Source organism: Ceratotherium simum, chromosome 24 (genome assembly GCF_057802395.1).
Source record: "Ceratotherium simum simum isolate JZ-2026a chromosome 24, ASM5780239v1, whole genome shotgun sequence".
Lineage (NCBI taxonomy): Eukaryota > Metazoa > Chordata > Mammalia > Perissodactyla > Rhinocerotidae > Ceratotherium > Ceratotherium simum.
In genome coordinates this window covers 47,739,192-47,766,994 of record NC_141923.1, presented here as the reverse complement: position 1 = coordinate 47,766,994, position 27,803 = coordinate 47,739,192, and the positions used below count along the sequence as shown (strand labels likewise).

The 27,803-nt window shown below is 40.6% G+C and overlaps 1 pseudogene; it reads left to right on the top strand.

The window, feature by feature from the left end:
• Nucleotides 1–27,116, top strand: LOC101404884 (small ribosomal subunit protein eS1 pseudogene; annotated as a pseudogene).
• The last annotated feature ends 687 nt before the right edge of the window (nt 27,117–27,803 follow it).

Genomic DNA, 27,803 nt, shown 5'->3' with positions numbered 1-27,803 from the left:
ATGGCTTGGGTGAGTGCTGTGTGCCAGCCCTTGTGCTGAGCTTACTGCACACACTGCGCTGTAGAAAGTCCTATGAGGGAAGCGTGATTATCTGCATTCTGCAGATGAGGGAATGGAGGGTCCGTGAATTAAGCCATGGTGGTAGAGTTGATATTTCACCCATTCATTGATTTGATAAACACTTATTAAACGAGTAACCTGGGTCAGGCAGTATTCTAGGTGTTGAGGATATAATGATGCATAAGACAAAGCCCCTGTCCTCACAGAGTCTACATTCTAGATGGAAGAAGACCTTTCTGACCTGAGAGCCTTGTTCTTGACCACTGCACACATTCTTTGTGGTTTTTCAGTGTCGAGGGACAGAAATAAAGGCTTTATATTGATTTCTCTTGGATTTGGTTCATATGAAAGTGTTTGGTTATAGGAACAAGGCTGTTTGTGGGGTCTCCTTTCCAGATAGAGAAAAGTTGCCAAAGCAGAAAAGAAAACCACTTAGGCAGAAAGTTACCCTTCTTGCTTTTGCAAATTAGATGACTCTCAGTTTAAAACCGTTTCTAAGTACACTGATATGGACCTGCATCTTAAGTTTTTAAGGATTGATTTTAAGAATTGTAGGTCTGTAGGATGTTCTCCCCTGCTTTACATGTCCCATTGAAAAAGAGCTTTGCTCTTTATATCTCTGTTAGCAAGTACTGCTGGCGTCCTTGTGACTTTCTTAACTGACTGATGTGAAATTTTGTTGATTTGAGGGTAAATTGTTGGTGAAATATTTTTTTTTAACCCAGAAATCTTTGGATTGAAAATTTAAGCTGCTTGTTTTTAATTTTCCAGGGTATAAGAATTTGAGGATGGAAAAGGATCTAGACCAACCTTCTCACTTTATAGAAACTGGGAAACTGAGGTTAAAGGTGTGAAATATACGCAGCCCTCATGAGGGCAGGCCTGGTCTAAATCTCATATGAAAGAAGCAATACTAATCTTTCTCAGGTGAATTTTACTGATTACTCACAAGTCCCCTGGAGTCACTCTTGCCCTTCAGATTTAGAGGATATTATCTAAATAGATAACTCCATTCCACTTTTGTGGGAAGTTGAGCACCTTTCCCAAGTTTTCTGCAAATTTCCAAGGGCTCACCTTCTCACGCCCACCTCTGGCTTCAAGTTCCAGCTGCTCCCGTGTTAGTTCTGTTTGTGGATGGTCACGTCACCCCCACATCATACTCCTGCTCCACGGTGTGTTGACCTACACGCGGAACTCTGAGCTTTCCCTAGATTCCACCCTCTCACACACAGAAAAAGACCTGAGCAAACAAAGAAACCGAAAATCTGAACCATTCGTGTGAAGTCCGTATGTATTTATCAGACTTTACTGAGGTTTCGATAATTTAATATTGCAATACTAAATTAATATTTAGAGGCTTTAATATTGTAACATCTTAACACTGAATATTGGACATCCTTAATCTTAAAATTATCCTTGTCCCTTTCAGCAAGTATGGCTCTGTCTCCAGCCATGTCTCCTCAACAGCTCTTTCTTTCTCTTCTTTTTCCTGCTTCCTTTTCTGTCTCCTTCCTCTCAGGAACAAAAGCCAAGTTCTTCTGCATTCTCTAATATTTTTAAATTTAGATACAAGTCATATACCATAAAATTCACTATTTTAAAGCAAACAATTCAGTGATTTTTTAGTATATCCACGAAGTTGTGCAACAATCACCACTACATAATTCCAGAACATTTTCATAACTACAAAAGAAAACCCCATACACATTAGCAATTCAATATCCCCTTCAGCCCCTGGTAATCGTTAATTTACTTTCTGTCTTTATGAATTACCTATTCTGGACATTTCATATAAATGGAATCATACAATATACAGTCTGCAGGGTCTGGCTTCTTTCACTCAGTGTAATGTTTTCAAGGTTCATCTGTGTGGTAGTGTGTATCAGTATTTCTTTCCTTTTTATGACTGAGTAATATTCTGTTGTATGGATAGACCGCATTTGTTTATCCATTCACCAGTTGATGAACATTTGGTTTGTTTCCAATGTTTGGCTATTGTGAATAATGCTGCTATGAGCATTTGTGTAAAGTTTTTGTATGAACATATATTTTTAATTCTCTTGGGTATATACCTAGGAGTGGAGTTGCTGAGTCAAATGGTATATCTATGTATAACTTTTTGAGAAATTGCTAAACTGTTTTCCAAAGTGGCTGCACCGTTTTATATTCCCACCAGCAGTGTATGAGAGTTCCAAGTTTTCCACGCCATTGCCACACATTATTTTTATTATTATAGCCATCCTAGCACATGTGAAGTGATTTCTCATTGTGATTTTGATTTCCGTTACTCTGAAGGCTAATGCCGTAGAGTATCTTGTGCTTATTGGCATATATACATATATATCTTCTTAGAAGAAATGTCTATTCAAATCTTTTACCCATTTTTTAAATTGAGTTATCTTTTTTATTGTCAAGTTATAATAGTTCTTATATGTTTTGAATGTTAGATCCTTATCAGAAATATGATTTGCAAATGTTTTCTTCTATTTTATGGGTTGTTAGTTCACCTTCTTGATAGTGTCCTTTGAAGCCCCAAAGTTTTAAATTTTGTTGAAAAACTAACTGATCGTTAAATGTATGGGTTTACCTCTATGTTTTTAAGCAGAGTAATTTTGCAATCTCCAGCTCTCCATTTTAAATTTAGCTCTGGATATTCCTTTACACATCCAGGGATTTAGCTGAAGTGTGAAAATACTGCTCCCAGGTGTTCCTCAGATTAAAGTCTGAGGTGAGAATTAACTTCCGACATAGCGGGAATGGGGAGTGAGGAGGAAGGGTGGCTTGTCCTTCTGGTTATGCAAGACTTAACAATATTGTATTGTAGCCAAGAGGACGATCAGACAGCCAAACTAGTTGTGCGATTTGGGCAACGACTTCATTTCTTTGAGCCTCAGTTTTACTTTCTGTAGTATATATCTCATAGTATTTCCATGTGGGAATTCCTTCCCAGAATTTCTCAGGAAATGTGTGTTTTCCTGAATCTTGTATCTTGAAAAATTAGTTGAGAAATCAAACAGGGCAAACTATTATAATTCTCCTGTGATAACTAAAGCTTAATAATCAACATAGAAATATTATAAGCTTTAAGATAGTCACTGATTCACATTGAAAGCAAGAACAGGAACTGCTGACACTCAGAATGAAAGTTAAAGCAGATATTTCCAGAACTGGGACAGGATCATGTAGGAGAAAAGCAGCCGCAGTCTAAGCCTGCTCAATTCAGCACAGCATGTATGGCTATTGAGCACTTGAAATGAGGCTAGTCTTAATTGAGATGTGCTGTAAGTGTAAAATACACATCAGATTTTAAAGACTTCGTATGGAAAAGAGGTGAAATATCCCACTAATAGTTCTTACACTGATTACATATTGAAATATTTTGGAAATATTGGGTTAAATAAAATATATTATTAAAATTAAGTTTGCCTGGTTCTTTTTCCATTTTTAATGTGGCTTCTAGAAAACTTAAATTACATAGATGGCCAGTGTATGTAGCTTGTGCCTACCGTCTTGTGTGGCAAGCAAAATTCTACCATGGTCCCCAAGTTTCCAGGCCTCTGGTGTGTACACACTTTCTCCAAGTTATTTGATCAAACACTAATCTGTTGTGAAGGGATTTTGGAGATGTAATTAAGGTCTCAGATGGGTTGACTTTAAGATAGGAGGTTATGCAATTGGGCCTTACCTAATCACGTGTGTGCTTCAGAAGCAGAGTTTTCTCTGGCTGGTTAAAGAAGGGGGAGGCAGAGAGAGTGCTCCAGCTGGCCTGGAAGAGAGAAGAAGATCCAGGTTCTGAAATTCTGGTGGGGGTCCCAGGGCAAGGACCTGAGGGCAGTCTCTAGGAGCTGAGAGTGGTCCCTAGCCAACAACTAGCAGGAAAATGGAGACCTCAGTCCTAAACCAGAAGGAAATAAATTCTTCCAACAACGAGTGAGCTTGGTGAGGACCTCCACTCCACTGATGAGAATTGTGGCCTCAGCTGACTCTTAAATTTTGGCCCAGCGGACCTGACCTACAGAAACTATGAGATAATAAATTTGTGTTGTTTTAAGATGTTAAATTTGTGGTAATTTGTTACACAGCAATAGAAATTTAATGAACTATGTAACAAGAGAGTGTTTGTGGCCTTCTCTGTGACTAATAGTGAGTCATTCTTGTGAATAAAATAAATATCAACAAGTTTGTATGCATAGTATACTTTATACAAATCCTATGAGTAGTATTTTAAGAAATAACATGTTTGGAAGCAAAATAAGTCCTTAAATTAGCAATTTTAACATATGATTCTATGGAGTGCTGTTAATCTTGCTAGCACATCTGAATGTTATGTTTTTCTAGCTTTATCCAATAATTTTTGCTGGCATTTTCCAGTTTCTGAATATTCACTGCAGGGTATAGTTCTTTGTAAATACTACTAAAATACTAACAAAACAAAACAAAATAAAACAACTACTACTACTAAAGTACTTTCTTTTGGTAAATACTCATAAAATACAGAATAACTTAGAATTTCAGGAATTCACAAGAATTCTTGGAAATTCTGACTTCTTGTTTCCTAAAGATTAATATCTGTTGGGAATTTAGAAACACTGTTTAGGGCTAAATGAACTAATGAATGTAAAGGGCTTAGGTCGGGGCCCTGATTGTGAAAAGTGCCCAATACATGGTATTCATTATTAGTCTCTAGTCTTAGACACATATATAACAGGAACATCTAATTGACTATGAGGATTTATGGATTTAACAGGTTGAATTTTAATTTGAATTTATATACCATAGATAAGAGGACAGTAAGGGAATTTTAAGCAATTGGTTAAGAAGAAATCCAAAGGAATTTGTCTTGAAGGTGGATCAGCAACCTGAAGATTTTTTGCTTAGTGGGGTATTTTGATGTATTAAAGAATTTATTGAAAAGAATCACCATGATAAGCAGTAAAGACACTTGCTGGAGTGCTAAGATGGAATACTAAGAAAACAAATGATAATCTTCCCCCCAAACCCCTGTCTATCTTGTTACATTATAAAAAAGTGTGAACTGAGTTTGAACAGTTTGATCTGATTTGATTTGCTTGTCACTAACAAAACACTACTTTGCAGTGCCTAACAAGAAATGCAATCTTTATAACTTAACCATTGAAGCAATATCTACTCTTCCTCTACTTACTAGGAGGAGGAGATTGGGTTCCAGTTAAGGTTGAAGAACTAGAACAAAGAGATGAAATGGATTGTGATTCAGGGTCTTAACTTCCATCATTTTCACTGGAATATCTTCCCTTATTCTATCCATCCAGCCATGTTACCCTCTCAAATCTGCCTGAAACTGCAAGTTTCCCTGAAAAAGGTATCCCTGACTGACCTCAGTTGTTCTTATCAATTTCCACTGGGCCTCAGGGAGTCTGTTCCTCGGTTGTGTGTTATCACTTGGAATAGCTGTCATTGAGATCTTGTGTGTTCTTTGCTCCATAGGAGCTATTTCTCCCCATTAGATTATGAGGTCCTGTGACAGAACAACAAGTCAAGTTTTTTGTTTGTTTTTTTATTTTTAATTCATAGTGTTCTATACACAGATGTCGTTTAATTGGAGGGTATCTAGTAACTATAAATGTGTCCCAAATAAGGGTTACTGGTACACGATGAGATGTTAATTTAATAAGTAGGGAACCCTCCTTTTCTGTTACATGAAGATTCTCACTCAGTATGAAGCTCTCACTTTTCTGTGCAATTTCAAGTAAGATGTTTTTCCTCTGCAGTCATAAAATTTTCGCTGTTCTCAGAGTCTTAAGCGCTTCCATAACCCATTATACTCCTATACAAATGAGAGCTCGAGGAGAATGGAAATTGATAGATTGGAGATATTCCAACGTATTTCAATCCTTGTTTTTAGAAATAACATAGTTGTCATATTTCATTAAAGAAGTGATGGGATTTAAGAATCCCAAAAATATTCCTTTTATAACTAAGTCTATTTTTGGAATTTTGTAGTTTTCTAGCTCCTGCTGAAACTGAATGAATTTGAAGGAGTTTTGCCATCTTATGAGTTTTGGGTTCTAGAAGTTCATTATTCTGTCTCTTCCACTTTTGTGTCCTCAATGTGGGACACACAATGTACATTTTAGCAGGTGTCGGCAAATCCCCACATGTGGTTTCTTCCCCTACCCTTTACATGAACAAAGAGTATTTCTATTCATATTAATTCAGTCTTGATCTTATTTTAGAAGCAGCTGGAAAAATTCACATTTATCTTTGTCCTTATGCAACCAACTAAGAATTAAGGAAATCCTGTGGTTAGATGATTGCTGAAAAGACCCAGCTCATTAGAGATGGGCAAGCCTTGAAAGGATTGACTAGGTTCTGAGAGAGCCCTTGAAGTTTGGCTACTTCTCTGAAAGGTAATCAAATTAATAACCTCTACATAGTGGCACAGGATCTCCGAAGATTATTGCCCCGTGAGGTTATCATCCTTTGGCATGTAATTGTCTTTCCCAGTGAGGGCTCTGTCATGGGAGAATTCAGAATAATAGCATTATGCTATGACTTCTGGCAGTCTCATTCCCCACCCCCACCCTGCCTTTCCTTTCTCAGAAATGGTGGGCCCATTGTGAAGGCGACAGCAGAAAATTCAGAACAAGAAAAAACCCACAGGGTCAAATCTTTATTGCTATCATGTGGTGATGGTCCTATGCCGAGCTAGTGTAAGTAAAATATGATGACGATGCTGATGAGGACTAATTCTCTAGAGAAAACTATCGGGTGCCTTTTAGAATGAAGAATTAGACGTGGTCTTCAGTGAGTGGATTTTCTAGGCCTCTGGCTGGTGGTAACTTCAAATTGAGGTCTGTGCACAGAGGGAGGCATTGAGAACATTGGGGACCAAAGCGTTAGACGACCTCAAAGATGACCTCTTGCTTTCTCTCTCTTTTTCTTTTGAGCCTGACAAATAGCTTCTGGAGGGCCAGTTCCATTAAGGAAGTTTGAGAACCAATGAATTTTCCTATTACTAGAACATTATCTGTCAACGTTATTTACAGCCATTTGTTTCACTAGAGTAAAATGAGTCCAGAGTGGGAAGTAGCCAGGATGTGAAGAGCCTACCAAGTAAGCCTGCTGGCTTGTCGTTCATGGTCCAGATCTCTTTGTGCTACCATTGTCATGTAAAACTGCAGGTATTTTTATACTTTCATAAATGTCAGTATCAGAAATCAAGGAGATTTTCTTTTAGATATAATTGTCTTTTTGTTTGCTGGTGGGCTTTATTTCCAATTTATTTGCTTGAGTCTTCAGATGTGTAGTCATTCTGGGCCAAGAAACATCGTGTCTGATTATTTTGAAATTTGGTACCCTTTTATACAAAGGAAATTAAAACAACAACAATGAAGACATTGTCCAATTCTATTCACAACGGAAATATCCCTCAGTAATTTGATTTGCAGGAAATGAAAAGTATTATCAACAGAATATGCTTTTCAAAAATTTATAATCCTTTAAACGAGTAAATCCTTTCTCTGGGATTAGTAGCGTGGTTTGTGTCCTAGGAGCCAAATCCTATTCTCTGATTCAATCCTCAAATCCTTTCTAACAGTGCCTGTATTGATTTCAGACCCAGTTTTGCTTAAGAATCCAAGGTCGGAATTTGGTCCTTTGGGGTTCAGAGGTCCTTAATAAAAATTTTTTTAAAAATAGAGTTTATCTAAAACATAGCTTCTACTTCCAAAAGCTGAATTCTCAGGTCTCAATGAGTGTAACTGATGTGCTTAATTTCTAGGCCATCCTTTGTTTCCCAGGCCTATCTGAACTCATACTTCCCTGATCTGGAGGAACAACCTGGAAGGTTGGTGCTGATCTCCAAAGGTTATTGGTGACTCTGGGTATTTCCTTAATCCTAAGTGTTGGCCCTGATTATGTGTATAGTTGATCCCTCTACTACATTTTCAGTGTTGTAGGTACTTGGTCTTTTTGAAAACAATGTACATGTAAATGTTTATTACATATATTTATAAGCATAGAGGTCAGATGCTCACTGTTACATGGAATGTAACACTATGGGATTGTGCACATCTATGGGAAGGTGAAAATAAATGCTCATGATGATATTGCATAGATAAGAAAGACAGTAAAAAGCCTAAGTTGACTTTTTGAATCACTAAAGAGTGCTTACATTACGAGGAGCATAGTTTTAGTAAATGTGTTCTATTATATGTCAATTATTTGAAAAATTATCATCTGATCCAGCCCTGATGGCCTAATGGTTAAAGTTTGGTGTGCTCTGCTTTGGCGGCCTGGGTTTGCCTATCAGTTTGCCTATCACACCACCTACCCGTAGCCACGCTGTGGCCGTGGCTCACATAGAAGAACTAGAAGGACTTACAACTAGAATATACAACTACGTACTGGGGCTTTGGGGAGGAAAAAAAGAAGAGAGGAAGATTGGCAACAGATGTTAGCTCAGGGCGAATCTTTCCTAGTGAAAAAAAAATGATTAATGATTATCTGTGTGTGGTACATATGATAGCTCTCTATAAAACAAAATATTTGTTTAATCAGGATGCATCATTCCCTACCTAGAGTAGGTAACAGAATTTACTGTACTTGTCTCACAAAGTTTTGTTTGAGAAAAAACCAATATATACAAAAGTGCTCTGAAATGGACTACATTAATTCAAGAAACCAGACAGCACAGAGGTAGTAAGAGGATTGTCAAAACATGGCTATATCATGAATGCCTAAGTCAAAGAGAATTTTAAAAACAAAGTTGACAGATTACAGTGCAGTTAACCATATTGTATATGCAATTTGCAGTGTAAGAACATTTTTGAATAGGTAGCCAAGCACTGAGCAAAAATATTTACAGGAATTGTGTTTCATTCTCAGAACAATCCTATGAATTAGGTACTATTATCATTACCATTTTATATCTAAAAAAAGTGAAGCTTAGTTAACATGGAATAACTCGCCCAAGATCACACAACTAAGTGACTCAGCCTGGATTTGAAACCATTTGTGCCAAACTCCAGTCCCCATGATCCTAACCCCACTCTCTGTGCCTTCTTCCCCCCCCCCCAGTCATTTTTCCCAGCAATGTGCTCTGTACCTCCACCTGTCTGCTCTGCCATCAGTTTCTGACAAACTCCTAATGCACAAATCCAAGGATAACTTCTTGGCCTCAGTTCCTCTTGAATTCTACATTATTTGCTCTGAAATGTAATCAAGATAATACGTGCGCATGATACTACATTTGCAAAACAACTGTAATAATATAGAGACTGCTTCAGACATAATGTCCAGTTATTAAAGTAGAAAGCCATTCGGGGTCAAGGTTAGGAGCTCCTGCTGTGTGACCTTGGATAGGTTATTTCACACAGCTGTGCCTCATTTTCCTCATTTGTAAGGCAGCAGTGACAACAGTACTTGGCTCCTTGAGCTGCTGAGAAAGTTTAGCAGGGCAATGCCCACGAAACTGTTAGCACCGTGCTTGTAACCAGCACTCAGTAATCATCATGTAGCCCAGTGTGCTTGTCAGGATTGTTGTGTGTCAGTATACTGTGCACTCTTCCTTCATTTCGAAACTCTCTTCCTCCTTGATCTCCACAACATTACCATGTTTTGTTTTTCTCTCTTCTCTGATGAGTCTCTCTCTGGATTTTCTTTACTAGCTTCCCTTCTTCCTGCTCCTTTGCACATTTTTCAAGACTTGATTCTTGGCCCTCTTGTCTCTGCCACCTCCAGGATCTTACACTCCCTGACTGCCCTTCTGATAATAATGCCCTGTCTTCCCACCTCATGCCCAGCAAGCCACTCTATGTTCTCACTGTACCCTCCAATTCCTAAATCTGTCCCTGTTTCCCACCTCTGTCTTCACTTCATTGTTTCAGTCTGGGTCAGCCGGGCAAAGGCCGGGCAAAATCCTTCCATGTGAAAACCTCTGCTCTATAGCCTTGGCTCTTCCCAGCCTGTGCTCTCCATGTGCCCTATCTCAAACCACTCCAGAAGATGGATCATGACCAGAGGTTGTGCTTGGGCTCAACACAAATCCCTACTGTATCTCAATTGGGTATCCAGAGTTAACTGGATATCCTTTTATTCATGTCAAGTTAGTGTCATATCATATTTCTCATAGTAGCAGTTCTCAACTTTTCTGTTTCCTTAATTTCCCAAGGAGACTTCTTATACCCTTGCTCCCACCTATTTCTTTACCAGGAAAATCAACAACATCTGACCTGAGCCCCCTCACAATCCCTCTTCCCACCTCACATTTGCTATGCCAGTGTTCCCATCTAGCCTCCCCTGGAATCTTCTTCTCCAGTTATACTCCTACTTCTATACATTTTCAGTCTCTCCTTCTCCAGTGCCTCCTTTTTAATCAGGTGGGTTTCCATAGAGCAAGGGTTGTTTTAGTCCTGCTGACATCTGCAGGTATCATCCTCCATGTTTCCTTCTCTTTGCCTTTAAATTTCCCAGACAGCACCCTCCTTAACTTCCAGTAATCTGGCTTCCCCAAAACTTCTGCTGAAATTGTCCTTTTGAGGGCCAATTTCAGGTCTTCTAATCCATAGAACCACTGTACCTTTCTTAGCTTGTATCCTTCTCAACTTTCCTGAAGTGTGTGACCTTGTCACGTGCCCCTTTTTCTATACTTTTTCTTCCATTAGCATCCACGGCACCACATGGGTTTGTCTTCTTAACTGGTTCCTCTTCTATTCAGTCTAATTTAATTCAGTATTCACTCTTCACTTATTTCAACTGAGGTCAATGAAGAAGCAAGGTATTTTTTGGCTGATCTGTGTTGCCACCAGGTGATTAAGCTTTTCTTTCTCTAAAACTAATTGATTGGAATAACAAACTATGTCTCTTCAACTCCTGGACTTGAAGATTTGATTGATGGTAATGATGTAAGTTTTTTGAAATAAGCTCACAAAAGGTACCTTGTGCACTGTGTACCAGGCCTGGTTATGTACCAGGCATATTTTAACAAACTCTACACCATGTGTGTTATCTGCCAGGTACTATTCCCAGTGCTTTACAAATATTAACTCACTGAATGCTCAAGATATTGGCCTACAGACAATGAAGTAAAACACAAAGGCAAATCGCCATTGTTGTTTTACTGATCTAATATTCTGTTTTCAGCTGGACGATATTTAATACAAAGTATTCGATTTCTCTTCTATTTAATGGAAAACTGCACTTTGGTGGTTGTGCATATTCCCTTTTATTTGGTTCTTTAAATAATAAAATTCAAAAAGCAAAAACAAAAATATGGGTATTATGATTAATGCCGTTTATGAAGTTGGTATTATAATTTATCCCATTTTATAGATGAGGAAACTGAGGAACATTTAAATAACGAACCTAAGGCCATACAGTCAGCAAGTGACCCAGCTGGGATTTGCACCCAGGCAGTGTGGTTCCAGATTCAGTGCTGCAGAGGTACTCGATAAATGATTATTGAATGAAAAAAATACTTGAAGAAGTTATTTTCTATTTTTAAAAGTTAATTTAAGATTCTTACTTTCATTTAAATTGTTTATTTCTAGTAATTTGCATGTTCTTGCTGCTTCCCTTAATCACCTGAGACAAAAATTGCCCTTAAAATTTGGATATAGAAATATGTTAGTGGGACAAGGTCATTGGCTCTCCAGGTGACAAAACTATTTCAGAATTTCCTTCTGCATTTCTCTTCTCATTTCAGGCACACCCTGGTGTGGAACGGTGGGGGATCTTTAGACAAGGTACCACGCAGGAATTGTTGCCCTCTCCAGTCACCTCTTTATTTGCTACTTCTTCAGCAGTTTTCAGCACACAAGCTCCTTCCCTGCAGGTATCTTGGTGGCAGTAAGTCTTGCTGTATTGGCACTGCTATCTGTAAAAGGTTAACACATTCTTTTGTCAAGTGGCCTTTTTTATCTTTAACGTGTATTAGCTGCTATTCCATCTTGTTGGCATACCATGCACAAGGATGGCGGTTCTCAAATCTCTTATGCATCAAGGAGTTTGTCTCTGGCTGAAGAAGATTGATCAAGTGGCTCACCATCTTCCTGCTGCCCGCTGGTTATTCTGTCCCATTTCTCTGTCCCAGAATGACTTTCTGAGCACACAGCGAACGGTGTGCCAAGACGTCCTATGTTTGTTTTTTCCAAATCATTCATGGCATCTTCATGTTTGTTCCATTGGCAATGACAATTACATGACATCTTTCTTTCCTGATTTTTCCATTCTATGAATATTTCTTCAATAAGATTCACTGTGGTGATCATTGTTTGAGATCTAGAAACCCTTCAGGAACCAGGTAAAGCAGAACCCTAGTTGAATTCATCATTAATCCTTAATGCTGTCAAACTTAAACATGAGATTTTGGCAGTTTCTCCTTCTCTAGGTATCTGCTGCAGGAGACACAAAAGAGGCACGTTTAACAACATCACTGAGTTTGTGTGAAGAGCAGAATATAATTTAAGAAAAAGCTTTTTCAACAGTACAGTAAACAATTATACATAGGTTAGAATTACAACAGACCTAATCACTATTATTTTGTTTTGTTTTTTTATTTAAATTTTTGAAAATTTGAAGAATATATAACATTCTTCCTAATTTAGCTAGGAAATGCACTTTCTCTTAACATTTGTATTAGCTGTCAAACTCTATTATTTTATAGTTACCTATTAGAAAGTCATTAATTTTTTACACAAATTACTAGCTATTATAATCAAGATTAATTAGTAAAGCATTTTACTTTTACAATGATAAAGTATATTTTTATATTTCAGTTGACTGGTATTATATTAGCACATAAAACAAATAAGGTAATTTTCTTTTGCTCTAATGATATTTAGAATACCAATCCATACTTGAAAGTTAATATTGAGATACTAAAGTTGTCTGATTATGTCTTACCCTCTTTTTTGGTGTCAAAATATCCTTTTATGAAATTATAGTAAGTGTTGTCCTTCCTAATGTACTTACTTAGCAAAATAAAAAGTTTGCAACTCTATCACAAAAATTAATCCAAATGTCATGTTTCGGTCATCTTCCAGTGTTGTTATGCTCGTTAGATGTGATTGTAAACTGCTCAATCACAGGATCACTGATCATTCACAAGTTCCAGGATACTAAACAGTGATACTGAAGTAGAAATTTAGCCATCTGGCCTTCTAGAAGCCAAGGCTGAAGCTGATGCCAAATCACAGATTTAGTCTGAATCTGAAGTTTAGTGCATATCTAACATTTATCTTTTTCTTCCCAAATCCATTACTTCTACCTTATTCTAGGTCTTGATTTCCTCAGTGTCTTCATTCCTGGATAATCTGTCTCTTCTTTGAACTCCTGTAGATCTCATGTGAGATCTCACTCCTTTGATACTTAATCGTTATATTTCTTTGTAACATTTCAGGGTCTAATGTCTGACACAGTCATTTAATGTTTGTGTGCATACTTCTATTATCCCCAGCTCAGTAGTCAACTACTTGAGGTTAGGCATGGACATTATTTTCTTTAGATCCCCTCCAGCCCTTAGCTCTGTGTGCCTGAGAGAACATGTGCTTTGTGAATGAATAAATGAATGACATAATTCAACCTTTATTGAGCATCCAAAGGGGAACGGTTTTGGGGTCTATCTTGTAGAGGGGAGGTTCTAGTACTGGAGAGATTTTGCCAAGCAGACTGTCCCATGAAGTAGAGGAGAATGAGCAAGCTGGCCCAGAGCCAAGTCACCTGTGACATGTCCATATTATTAGATCTTGTGACATGGATCACACATCCAACTTAGTAAGTGCTGGGACTGTGCATGTGTAAATACTCTGTTTCAGAGCTCTCTTGATAAAGACCATGTATATGGGTTTATATGCCCCAATTAAATGATATAGGTGAAAGTGACAGAGCCAGGATTTGAACTTGAGCAGTCTGGCTCCAAAGTTCCAGTGTTTAATTGCTACCCTACACTGCATCTTTGTGATGTATACAGAGCAATCAACAACTAACCCTCATGTGACCTAATAGCTAGAGAGATCACCCTAAAGTCCTAGGCAGTGCCATGGCACCCCTGCCAGGGGCTAGATACTCATTTTCCAGACCACCAAAACTAGTCCTGGAGGGAGGACAATGCACAGCCTCTAATTGAAGTTCTGGAAGAGTGGAGGTGCCCTCAGGTGTGCGGGGTGGTTCAGCGTCAGTCAGAAAGGACAGCAGGGAGTCAGCTGCCCTCTCGGTGGGCTGACCATATAACTTACCATCCACACCAAGAGAGTTTTGAGAATGAAAGGAAACTCTAATAATCATGCTGAAACTACAAATGTAAACTGTGCCTATCCCAGGCAATCTTTACTGGCTGAGTCCGCCAAAACCTCCCAGAAAAGGGGTAGAAAGCTGTAAGAGAACTTGGTAAATGTGGGAAGCCAGTTATCTGAAAGAGGATAGAATCGGGTGAGGGCGTTATACCTTGGGGCAGAAATCCAAGGCAGTTCATGATGTTTAGAAAAGAACTGGGCAAATTTGTATGACAGAAGGAAGCAAAACGGTATCTAGACACGCAGAACTGAAGGAAGTAAATTATATTAAAAATTTAAAAGTTACTACCTTAGAGACAGGCACCTCCACGCCCTAAGGATTCCTGGTATAGGAGGGAACGTTTATCAATCCTGACTGACTCTATTCATGAAAGACCCACCCTAAACTGTTCGGGGAAGAATTGAGAACAAGAGAGTGCTCCAGAGGGATAAGTTTGGGAGGGTCGGGGTGGAGGGGGTCCAGATGGGGACGCGTGTGTGTAACCTGATAATCGCTTCGCGCCATAGCAATTCGCGCCATAAAATGTAACTGTTTAAATGTTTTAAATTAGCCAATCATGTAAGACCACGCCAACCTTTTCCCGCTTTGTGCTTCCAAACCCTATATAAGAATTTGCCCTTTAAGGTCCGGGGTCGACTCCTCTGTCTCCCAAGTAGAGACACGTGTCGGCCCGGAGCTCCGCTTAATAAAACTCTTACCTCTTGCGTTTGCATCAAGCTCGGTCTTCTGTGTCTGTGGGTCCGCGCCTTCCCGAGGCTGGAGTTGGGGTTCCCTTTTTGGGATCCTACATTTGGGGGCTCGTCCGGGATCGGCGCGGTCACCCCAGACTCCGAAGACCCCTTGGAGGTAAGCCTGAGTGACTGGGTGTATGAGTGTGTGCGGCGCCGCGAAGCATTATTTTGGTCTCGGTATCTGGGCAGCCGCCGCTTCGGGCCATGAGGGCCAAGCGGCTGCAGTGGCAGACGTGCTGGGAACTGCAGGCTGCAACCCTGGGGGACGCCCCAAGGGACAAGGGGAGTCAGGAAAGCCTGACCACCACCCTTCAGGTGGAAAAAGAAACGGCACTCTTTTTCCCAGGGAGGATGCGGAAACCCCTCCCATCTGAAGCCGCCGGTTGGTTTGTAGAGACGCCAACCGGGCGAGATTGTTTGTTTTGGTGTGTCTTTGATGTTCATTGTTCTGTTTTTGTTCGTCACGTGGACCTCATTTGACGGGATGAGATCCTACAGCTGGAGGACCTGCCTTCTCCCTGGACTACTGCAGATGATGAGATACGGAACGCCTGACAAAAGCCGGCAAAAGGTAAGATTTCTTACCCCGCCACCCCCCCGGAATCTCTATCTGCGGAGTCCGGCGGAAGGGAATGGTGAGAATTCTTTTCTCTTTCTAAATTTAGATTGGCAGGAGAAAATATTTGGGAAACTAGTTTCTTGGGCTTTTAGTGACTCTTGGTTTAAATTTGGTAGAGTACTCTTGGTTTTTGATCTTGATCCCTTTTCCTCCCAAAGGTAGTCTCTGTTTTTCTCTTTTGTCTGTGTCTTTTGTCATAAGAAGGAAATACCATAGGGTAGGACGCAGGCATAGGCCCTATTAGCCTGCTGTCCGGGCCGGCCCCACAGACCGGTGAGTTTGCGGGTGTCACCAGACCGGCGTCTACAAACTTTGCTGTGGGTTATTATGCACATGAAGTGAAGGTCATTGCCGAGGGCATCTTGGAAGCCAAAAAGGCCGCAAATTTAAGTGGGCGCGGGTCGAGCAGTTAAGAGCCATTAGGGCGCTCGCCACTTTCAGAAGACTCCCGTGACAGGATAAGTTGGGTCACGGAACGGGGTAGGTGACACAGGTCCCCCGCCAACTGCAAGAAAAATGTCCGTGCAACGATGAGGTACTCTGTAAAAGCACACAGGTCCCCAACCCTGCGGCACCTCCCCCCCCAGGTATTATTTTGGCTCCAAGAGACCTAAGGCGTGGCTAAAGCTGTCATTGTGCACATAAGAAAAAAAAAAAAAAAAAACCGGATGAAATTTTTCCTTCTGTCTTGTTCTGTGTCCTGAGAAAACTTGGCTTTGTGACCAGTGAGAATATTCTCCTTGGTCTCCACCATACGGAAGGTGCATTTACCGGGGTGCACCTTGGTGGCCAGTCGAGTACACTGGGGTTCCGAACTGTCTCTGTCCGGCTGTGCCAAGCTCTCAGGGGAGTCTGAATATCTTTGGGAGTAAATTCTGTGGATCATGGGGGCTACATCATCTGCGCCCTCACCAGGGACGCCTCTTGCGTCCATGGGAAAGATTTATTCTAAGCGTGGAAAGTTACCTCCGGGTCTTTCCTTAAAAAGGCTTATTGGTTCGAGTCACTATTGGAATAAATATACAAGTGAAGATCCTACTCGTCAATGGCCAGACGACGGATCCTTTGAATTGGAAAAACTTCTAAATTAGGGAAAAAAATGTTTTGAGAGCTCTCACATAATTGCTTAATTGGTACCTAAAAATTAAGGCTAGAAAAAGGAAGGGAAAAATTTGACTAGTCTTGAGACCTTGACTCAGGTTGCAGTTGAGTTGAGAACATGTAAAAGTGTAAGTGTTGATGAGATTATAAAGGTTGGAATGTTTAAGCTGATTTTGTATAGAGAGGTTGCATCAACCTTGCCTGAATATGTTTTAAAATGTCTGACTGGGAATGCTCCCCTGGTCCAAGGTTATAAGACCAAGACCTATTGATAAAAATCTTAGTGATGACTGTGTTTAAAGGTATAAGAAGTGATAAAAACTGCATGAAATTTTGTAGGAAAAAAACTGATGTTATTTCTATTACAGAACTGGTTAACAAAAATAGTAATTTAAATGATGGCTAATTTTATCTGAAGTCTTATGAAGTCTTATAGGCAATCTAAATAATTATTGGGAATAAGTAACTAAATAGTTGTGAAAAAGATGAACGTTGGATGAACTTTATACAATAATTATGTGTTATGGTGGTTACAGCTTCCAAACTCTTTCTGGTAACTTAAAACTTTAGAGTTTTGCTAAATTTTATGATGGAAATTCTCTGAGTATCATCATTTCCAAATAAAATAAGATATTAGACATTGATTGCTAAATGTACATTTGTCTACTTTTGGCTTTTCATTACAGGAAAACTAAAAGGTGTTTTAGGTCTATTGGTAAACATGTGTTTTATTAAAAGATTGTACTATAAAGTAACATATTTCTAGAAGTTATGAAGTGTTCATAAATTTTCCAATCCACAAAATGCTAATGTAAAAAAGTTTATAACTGCTTACTTAGTTTTTACTTAGAAGTCAAAGTCTATAAGGGTTAAAATTTCTAATTAATATATGTGATTGAAGCTACTAAAAAATTAAGAAAAATATGTCTGTGTACAAGAAAAGTAAGATGTATAAAGAAGGAACAAAGAATGGAAATGTTTTGTTTGGTCGATTAAAAAAGATAAATTTGTCCTCAAGTACTAGAAGGGAAAAGAAAGACATGGGACAATTTCTGAATGTAAAAAGGAAGTTATAAGTTTGTGAAAGAGGAATTCTGGAAAAAGAGTTTTTACATGGTCAAGTTGGCTAAGATTAAAATAAATTTAATTAAGTAAATGAGTTTTAATATCAAAAATAAGCTGGTACAAAATTATAATTTGGTCTTATTTCTCTTAAAAGGATAATTTTCTTAAACTTGATAAAGAGGTTACAAAAGATTTTTCTTTACCTTTGAGTAAGTCTACCTAAAAGACAAAAAATCTATGTTTTGTTAAAATAATTTCCTGTGTTCAAAAGACTGAGGTCTCTATTAAGGCTTTTTAGACTGTTAATGCTATGTTTGCTTTGACTGTTTATATTTTTGACAAGCTCCCCCAAAATTCATATCGTAAAGTCTTTTTTTACTTTTTTCTTTGAGAATTTTCAAAGGGCCCTGGAACTTCTCAAAGGAATTTGCTCTCTTCCTATAAGGGGAAAGATACTAAACTTATTAGGCTGATTCAGTATGTTAAATTACATGGAAAAGATTGTCAGACAAGTGATGATAAGTCTGCTTAGGTGCTATTATGTGGGTAAATGTTATTGATATAGGTGTTTTAAAATTGTACAACATTACTGAAATGCTGATCTGTCCTGATTATCAGTCATAATTCTGGTTATTATTATTTTAAAATGTTGTATGTCACAAAATTAACCAAATTTCTCTGTCAATTGCCATTTTGAGGTCTTGTTCTTTACAGACTTATTTCTTTGCTCTAATGCTTTTGCAAAATGTTTCAACTTCAGAAAAATTCATAGAAAGGACTCTGACATTTACACTGAAGTACAGGCTTCTGATAAACTTTCTGATCATAAAACTGAACTTGATAAGAAATTACAGAAATCTGTTGGAGAGACTGATAACTTCGTGAAGCTGCTAACAAAAAGATTGGGATCAAGAATGGATTATACAGGACTGAATGAACTGATTATAATTTTTATGATTTTTCATTTGAAGTATTGCTGAATTTTTAATGTTTTGTTTTTTCAGATTTAAGGAAAACTTTTTCTCTTTTCTCCTGAGCTAGCTATGACTTATAGCAATTTGGTAAATAATACTTTTGTAAGTAAAATTAAAATGTTTATCTTTTTCTCTCTATCTGATCCCTCGAATTTGGAAACTCTTAGTGAGTATTGTTGTTTTCATGGCAATATAGTTATTTGCATAAGTTCAATAAGAATCTGTTCTCCTTGTAACAGGACACAATTGGAAACACTGGTTATATTACCAAGGTTATGACTGGAACATCATATTTGCGATATAACCATACAGCTTTTGAGGAATAAAGATTGGACTTTATGGAATAAAGCCACATGGAAATATTGGCCTGGTACCTTGTGTTCCAAGCAGCACTTACCAGGATAAGTAAAGAATGTCACTTATCTGGCAGGTACAAGGAACCTTGAAATATTTTGGGAAACCTCAGAATAGAGGAATTCACCCAAATTTATAGGTATTGCAGGCAAAGTCTGATGACAAAATCCTTGGCTTGGCTTTCCTGGCCTCGAGAGGCCTTTGAAGTTCAATGTGAGATTCCTTATAAAAAGTTCCAGCAAAGCAGATTTAAAAGAGCCTATGTGATCAATTGCTATTCTTGCTGTACTTATGTTAATAATTGGGCCAACTCTATCTTAATAAAAATGAGGGTAATTTTAGAGAGAAGAAAATTATATTTCAGTAAAAACTATAAAACTATAGTATACATTTGCAGATATTAGATAATTGTCTTTTGAAGTTTTTATTTTTTATATCTGTTGACTAGACTGGATCCTGATTTCTTCCAGTCTCCTGAAATATCTGGCTACAGATCTCCAAACTAACGTTTTTGATTTTTTCCATCATTTTCATTTGGAATCACTGAGAACTGAACCTGCCCTTTTTCCTGAAGCCTTACAAACTGAAGCTGATGGACTTGATACCATAATATAGGCGTAACCTTGAGAGCCCACCTGCATCACCACCTTCCAAAAGGAACTCAGTTGAACTGATCTATCATCAGGACTATGAAATGTGTTCAGTGAGATGAAACAATCTACCAACTCAGCTTCTGGACTATGAAACTTCTTTAAGTTTCAAAAGGACTGTGAAACTTTTAGTTTCAAAGGCGGGACTGTGGGAGATCAAGATTTGGCCACCCTGAAATATATCTCTTTACCTTGATTGTTTTCTCTGAAGGACATTTGACCTCCTGCAGTACCTACTGGGCAAAGATGGCACAGACTGTTTAACTTAGTACGGGGAGCTTACTACGCCTTAAATGGCTCCAATCCTGAAATGACTAAAGCATGCTGGCTATGCCTAGCAGTCAGCCCCCCCTTCTTATAAAGGAATTGCCACCATGGGGGTCTATAATAACACCACGGACCACACAACTTGTCTTTGGGGCAAAGAAGGGCGGATAACCCTAATGGATGTATCGGGGACCGGTTCAGGACTATGCTTAAAAAAATTCCCCCGGGCTACCAGGCTCTATGTAATAAGACTGAAGTCAGCCTTCCGACCACTCCTGGTTATTTTTTGATACCAGGGCCCAATAGGTGATGGGCTTGCTCCACAGGCCTGACCCCCTGCATCTCAACTAGCGTATTCAATTCGTCACAAGATTTTTGCGTGCTTGTGCAGTTGGTGCCTAGAATTTATTATCTTACTGCCAATAGTTTCGAGGATGAATTTGACCAGAGATCCAGATTATGGAAAAGAGAACCAGTATCCCTCACCCTGTCTGTACTCCTGGGACTGGGAGTTGCCGTGGGCATAGGGACTGGCACTACGGCCTTAGTCACAGGAGAAAGGGGATTAACTGCCTTGAGCAATGCTATAGATGAAGACCTCAGGACTTTAGAACAGTCCATCTCTAAATTAGAGGAGTCCCTCACCTCCCTGTCTGAAGTAGTGCTCCAGAATAGAAAAAGATTAGACATGAGGCAGCAAAGCAGGGAGGCACAACAAAGCTGGTTTAAATCCTGGTTCACTAAGTCCCCCTGGATGACGACCTTACTATCCTCCCTAGCAGGACCCTTGCTGATTCTTTGTCTACTTTTAGTTTTCGGACCGTGTGTTTTCAATAGAATTACTGCTTTCATAAGAAAAAGGGTCAATGCAGTGCATGCTATGATGCTCCAACGCCATTACCAAGCTCTCCCACGCAATGAGCCACTAATAGTAGACACCGAAAACTAAGTTCTAAGATTAGAACTAGGGACAAAAGAAGAAGTGGGGAATGAAGGAAGTAAATTATATTAAAAATTTAAAAGTTACTACCTTAGAGACAGGCACCTCCACGCCCTAAGGATTCCTGGTATAGGAGGGAACGTTTATCAATCCTGACTGACTCTATTCATGAAAGACCCACCCTAAACTGTTCGGGGAAGAATTGAGAACAAGAGAGTGCTCCAGAGGGATAAGTTTGGGAGGGTCGGGGTGGAGGGGGTCCAGATGGGGACGCGTGTGTGTAACCTGATAATCGCTTCACGCCATAGCAATTCGCGCCATAAAATGTAACTGTTTAAATGTTTTAAATTAGCCAATCATGTAAGACCACGCCAACCTTTTCCCGCTTTGTGCTTCCAAACCCTATATAAGAATTTGCCCTTTAAGGTCCGGGGTCGACTCCTCTGTCTCCTGCGAGAGACACGTGTCGGCCCGGAGCTCCGCTTAATAAAACTCTTACCTCTTGCGTTTGCATCAAGCTCGGTCTTCTGTGTCTGTGGGTCCGCGCCTTCCCGAGGCTGGAGTTGGGGTTCCCTTTTTGGGATCCTACAAACAAGCTGGTAGTTGGTAGTTTCCCTATTTTTGTCATGATGTGCAGGCATCTGTTCTCAGCTGGCTGAGTTTTCTGAGACCTGCAATGACGGAACAATCAACGTGGGTAAACTTGGGAAATTTAGGAAGCTAACTCTGAAGGAGGATGAGGCTGAGACAAGACCAGTCACCAGGGACAGAGACGAACGCAGGTGCAGCTGTTAGGAAAGAATTGGGTGAGTGTGTGTAACAGGAAGAGGCCTGAGATCCAGCCGCAGGTTGAGCACGAGTTGGCAGCGCACTTCCAGAGCCAAAAGGGCAGAGGCTCTACATCACAAATCGGAAAGAAATCCTCTGTGGCTCCAAGACTTGCCAAGGGCCTTATGAGAGCAGTATGTGCAGTTCTGACTTGTGCATTTTTAAAATGATGCAAAGAGTTAAAGTGCAGAAAAGAATTACCAGGTAGATTATCGTGGTGGGATCATGGGCTCGCGTGAAATTTAGTGGAGAGAAAGAGAAAGCTAAGGGCTGATTTCACCATTTTCCAGAAGCATAAAGAATATGGGTCCTCATCATTGTGCTTCTCCACAGCAGACTGAAGAGAAGCAGTGTGCTGACACCTCAGCACAGGTGTGTAAGTGATGCTGAAGGAAGAACGTGACCAAATCCTGGGGCAAGGAAGTGCTGGGACCTCTGAGCTGTCCCCTGGTTGATAGGCTAGAAAAGCGCTAGTCCTGAGCTGTCCTGAGACAAGACGTTTGATGGAGGAGGCCCTGAGGAGTGAGCGGAGGACTCTGAGAGTGCGAGGGTGTCTCTTGACAGATCTGGACATTCCGAATCTGGTTGGAGGGGAGGAGGAAAAGTCAAAGTCAACTAACCATAAAAACGATACAGCAAACTCTATCCTGGGTCGTGGGTGTGTTCAGATGAGTCCTCACATTCGGGGCCCAACCCCACTTCTGAAATGCAGATGGCGACACTCTGACATTGACCTGTGCCTTCACCATTGTCGCTCCTCTTCCTTCTGCTTCAGGCCCAGGCGAGTCACCGGGATGGTCACCTTGCCTCTGACTCTGAGGAGGCAGTTGTGAGTTAATCACCACTTCTCCCTTTTGAGTGGCAAGGAGCAGTTTCTGCATGCAGCTGTCTCTCCCGGAAACTCCACAGGGCTTCCTTAAGCCTCAGAGGCTTTTCTCTGTCTGGCAGGAGCCCCGGGACAGAAGGCTTCCTATAGTCTGGTGCGGTACCTGCTTCTCTGTTAGGGAAGAAGGAACACCCTCGCAGCAGTGCAGCAGCCAGCCCTGGGTCAGCTTCAGTTAATTTTTTCAGCTGATGTAGCAGTACCCCTGGAGACTTTCTTGCTGCTACAGAACACCACTCAGAGCTCAGCATCCAGGCTATCTAAGTCCCTCTGGCCACTAGTCTTGAACCTCCCTCACTCAGATCCTGAAGCCCAGAATCTGCAGAACCAGAGCTGCACAGCTGTCCTCAGCAGTGAGCTACTAGTCTCCTTAGGTAGACATGCCATTTTCTGCTGGTGAGGCAGGTCATATAACTGAACAGATGTCACTGAAGGTTCACAGCTTGTCACTGAAAGGTGGAAGGTCAGCAGGAGAGAAAGGATGCACAAACCTGCATTTGTGATTTGGGTCGGTGCATAGTCACCCTGACATTTGCTCTGAAACCACTAAATTGAGTAAAAAAAGGGAAGTGTAGCATTAAGGGACCCCTCTGTTCTACGACGTGACTCTCAGGACGCCTCCTGCCTCTAGGTCCTAGGCTTTGTTTCTGCCTCTATTACAAACCCTAGATTTGCTGAGCTCAGTGGGTACTAAGCTCTTATGTGGGTACTGGAGATATAATGATGAATAAGACTGACAATGTCTCACTTTCATGGGGTTTATATCTAGTGAGAGGAGGCAGGCTACAAACAAAGAAGCAAATAAATAAAAAAGAAAATATCAGGGGCCAGCCCGGTGGTGTAGTGGTTAAGTGCACGCACTCCACTTTGGTGGCGGCCAGGAAGATGGGCACGGATGTTAGCCCAGGGCCAGTCTTCCTCACACACACACAAAAAAATCGGGTGGTGATAAGTGATAGTAAATCAGGGTGATTGATGGAGAATTAGCGCTGGGGTCAGGGAATAGTTTGGGCTGAGATGTTGGGGACAGGCTCACTGAAGAGGTGACTGAAGAGGTTAATTCATTAGCGACTCGAATGTCAATAAAGAGCCAATCAGGTGACGCTGCAGGGACAGCGCCCCCATCGAGGGAACCACTAGTGAGAGGGCCTACGCTGGGAAGGAGCTGAGTGCTTTGGAACAAAGAAAGGAGGCCCACGGGGCTGGAGCTGAGTGAGGTTAGGATATGAGATGAGGGTGGGAAGTTTGTCAGGGGCCAGATCACAAAAGGCATTGTGGACTAGAGGGAGAGCGAATTCAAAATGGTCCTAGAATTGGATTGGAGCCTAGAGATCATCTATTTTTCCCTTCTTACTCCAAAAACGAGGAAACAGAGCCTGGAGAGCTGAAATTTTGTCACTCCCTCTCCGCCAGCCAGCCTTGGTAATGCTGGAAATAAGATCTTCCAACCTACGGTCCTGGCCACTTTCCCTTACACTCTTCCTGAATGCTCAAGAAGTGGGGCTCGAGTTTAAAATATGCTGTCATCGGACCATCTTTTCGATTCATGTTCTACAACAACTAGAAAATCATAGAGGCAAAGTCAGTCTTGTAGAGTCGATTTCTATTTTCCATAGAGAGGGATAGTTTGAACATTTGCTTCTCATTAAGAATTAAATTTTATCAGGAAAAGAAATTTCTTTTTTACCAAGAGCCTATGTGCAGCTACAATCCTTGCCATGAAGGCTTTTCCTAGCCAGGATCACACTTCAGACTTCTTGGTACTGACCCATGAGGCTCGGGGAGGACCTGGAGAAAGGGGAGGATGAGCACTGAGGGCGTGCAGGGGGATGTGTGGGTGTGAGGCAGATGTGGGTGAGGGCAGGCCATCATCAAAGCCACTGGGCGTAGTTTCTGAGCTCACAGACCGTGGCACTAGACTACAGGGATCTGAATGCCAGCTCTGCCACTAACTGGCTGTGTGAATTTGGGCAAATGATCTAATCTCTGTTCCTCATTTTCTTTACCTGTAAAATAGGGTGGTAATAGTATCTTCCTCATAGGGAATTAAAAAATTAATATCTGTAAAAATATTTAGAACAATGTTTGTTACATAATGTTTGTTATATAATAATAAACACTATATAAATGTTTCAAAGATTAACAAAAGACATAAAAAAATGTGGAATTATCCTTCACCCACATTTTAAAAAAAGGAGGTTTACAAACATTTTCGTAGATCAGTTATGCCTCGTCTTAACGGTGAGTACTCGGTTTGACTGTCACAGACCAAATGCTTGCAAACCTTTCATTCTAGGATTGGGACACATTCCCACTACAAGGACATATGGTACAGCTTCTACATCTAGGAGGAGTTAACAATTCCAGTGTACGTGCAAACATTCAGAATCAGAAAATTGTATTGTAAGTTATGTACACACAGGACATATGTGTATATATATATCTTGGTTTTTCCAACAGCAATGACTTTGCCTAAGGGAGCAATAGCTTTCACATCCTCCTCTGTGTTGAAAAGTAGGCTTTGTTGAAGAGGATATATGGATGGAGATTCATTTTGGAATAGCTGAGATCTTCAGTTCTAACAGGATTTAAGGCTGGCTTGATTAAGCACAAACCCACAGCAAGAGATGTGCTGGTGGAACAGAAGCTTGCTGTCACTGCTCTGGCCCTCATTCAGGATATATAGCCCAAAGATCTGCCACCAGCCATAGGCAATGGCAAATGACACCTCATTTTCTGGCCTGAGTCTCCCAGATTTTGTGTTACTGCCCTTTATGTTTCCTAGTGATCCCCTCCCATTAACTAACTGGTGGACTCCGACAGACTTTCTGTTTTCCCTCTCTTCTATATTTTCCCCTTTTCTCTCTATCCTTGAAGGAGAATGTGATAGAGAAAAGTCCCACTTCTTCCTCCAGGAGATCTTGAATGGACGGGAAGAGCATCCTCCCTGTCTTTGTCTAGGGTGGATGAAAGTATAAATGAGGTGATGGCTTTGAATCGAAGACGGCTGGGCTGAAAGAAACTTGAGAGTCCATTGGGACACTTCCCCACTTTTCAGTTTTCGTGGCACATATGGAAGGAATTAATGTTTGTCCAATGCACTAAGACAAATGGAGGAGGTCGCTTATAGCTGAGGCGCTCAGGCTGGACACTCCAGCTGCTCTAGACTCTGCTTGGCCTTCCTGACGGTTGAGGGGACTCAAGCTTGACAGAAGCTCTGTGATCTTCAAGGCTACCCTAGGTATCAATATTCAGCTTGAGACAAGGGAAAAGAGAGCATGGAGGATCCTCTAGAAGGAGTATGATCCAGGTTTGATTGCAAAGTACCTTGGTTCACATTCCACAAGCTGAAGCTTGTCATATGGACACATCTGACCGTAAGGAAGGCTGGGAACTGGGTTTAGCTGTGTTTCCAAGAGGAAAAGAAACAAGTTTGGTGAATAGCTAGCTAGTTTCTGCCATAGAGAGTATATGACCAACGGTGCTCCAGAGACAGTGGCAGAGTTGAAACTAAGATACACATTACTTAACCTATAGCACAGTGCTCTCCTCACCAAGCCACACTCTGCCATATCTCTCATATGTCCCTTACCTTTTAAAGAAACATAGCCCACAAAAGGTGGCAAAAAGGGAGCCAAGAAGAAAGTAGTTGGTCCATTTTGTAAGAAATATGGGCACGATGTGAAAGACCTAGCTACGTTCAGTATAAGAAATACAAAAAAAATCGCTAGTCTCAAGGACTCAAGGAAGCAAAATTGCATCTGAGGGCCACAAGGGTCATGTTTTTAAAGCTAGTCTTGTTGCTCTGCAGAACGATAAAGTTGCATTTGGGAAGTCCAAGCTAATTACTGAGGATATTCAGGGCAAAAACTGCCTGACCAACACCCAAGACATGGATCTTACCCATGAAAATATGTGCTCCATGGTCAAAAAATGGCAGACCATTACTGAAGCTCATGTCACTGTCAAGACCACCAATTGTTTTTTGCTTCATCTTTTCTCTGTTGGTTTTCCTACAAAAAAGCAACAATCAGATTTGGAAGACATCTTATACTCAGCACCTACAAGTGCACCAAATCTGGCAGAAGATGATGGAAATCATGGCCAAGGAGGAATAGACAAATGACTTGAAAGAATTGATTCCAGACAGCATTGGGAAAGACATAGAAAAGGCTTGCCAATCTATTAATCCTCTCTATGATGTGTTCATTAGAAAAGTAAAAATGCTGAAGAAGCCCAAGCTTGAACTGGGAAAACTCCTGAAGCTTCCTGGTGAAGGCAACAGTTCCAGAAGAGCTCCTGGGGATGAGACAAGTGATAAAGTTGAACGAGCTGATGGATATGAGCCACGAGTCCAAGACCCCGCTTAAAATTCAGATTTTAGTGGTGACAAATAAAAGTCTTATTTGTGGGAAAAAAAGAAAAGTGCAGCCCAGGAAATACAATTCTGGTCTACCTTCAGTCGAATTCTACTCACAGGGAAGGCCTGGTGCAACATGTGGGAATCCTACCAAGAAGGGTCAGCCTTGCCTCCCAAGATGACAGAGAATTTCCACTGTCCTGTGAACTCGTTGTAAGGAAATCAGCATCTGAATTCTAAGCCTTGCTTTTTCTTACTTCTCTTGGTCCTTCCCTACTTGGTTGCTCCCTGGGGACCAGGGGGCAAGATGAGGGTTACAGCACAGTTCACTGCAAACACCTGTCTCTGCGTGTTACCTCAACCTTTGATTCAGATGTTTTCACTTCCTCCTCTTCTTACGTTTGGCCCTTTGGTCTCTGTCCCCTAAGCTGACTTTCATCACCCAATTGGAAACAACACCCTCTTCTCTCTACCAGCTTTCCTGAGAACCATGGGGAGTAAGCCCCATACCTCCCACACTCTCCGTGGGGCCAGTATCGCTTCAAAGCAGCGTGGCAGGGGTACCACCTCACGGCTGGGCTTCCTTTCTGTTTGAACAGCTTCCATTGCTCACTGCTGATCAGTAACTCAATGATTCATTAAACACACAAACAATGAGTGAATCTGTTCCATTAGTGAAGTCACCTGCTGCTCTCAG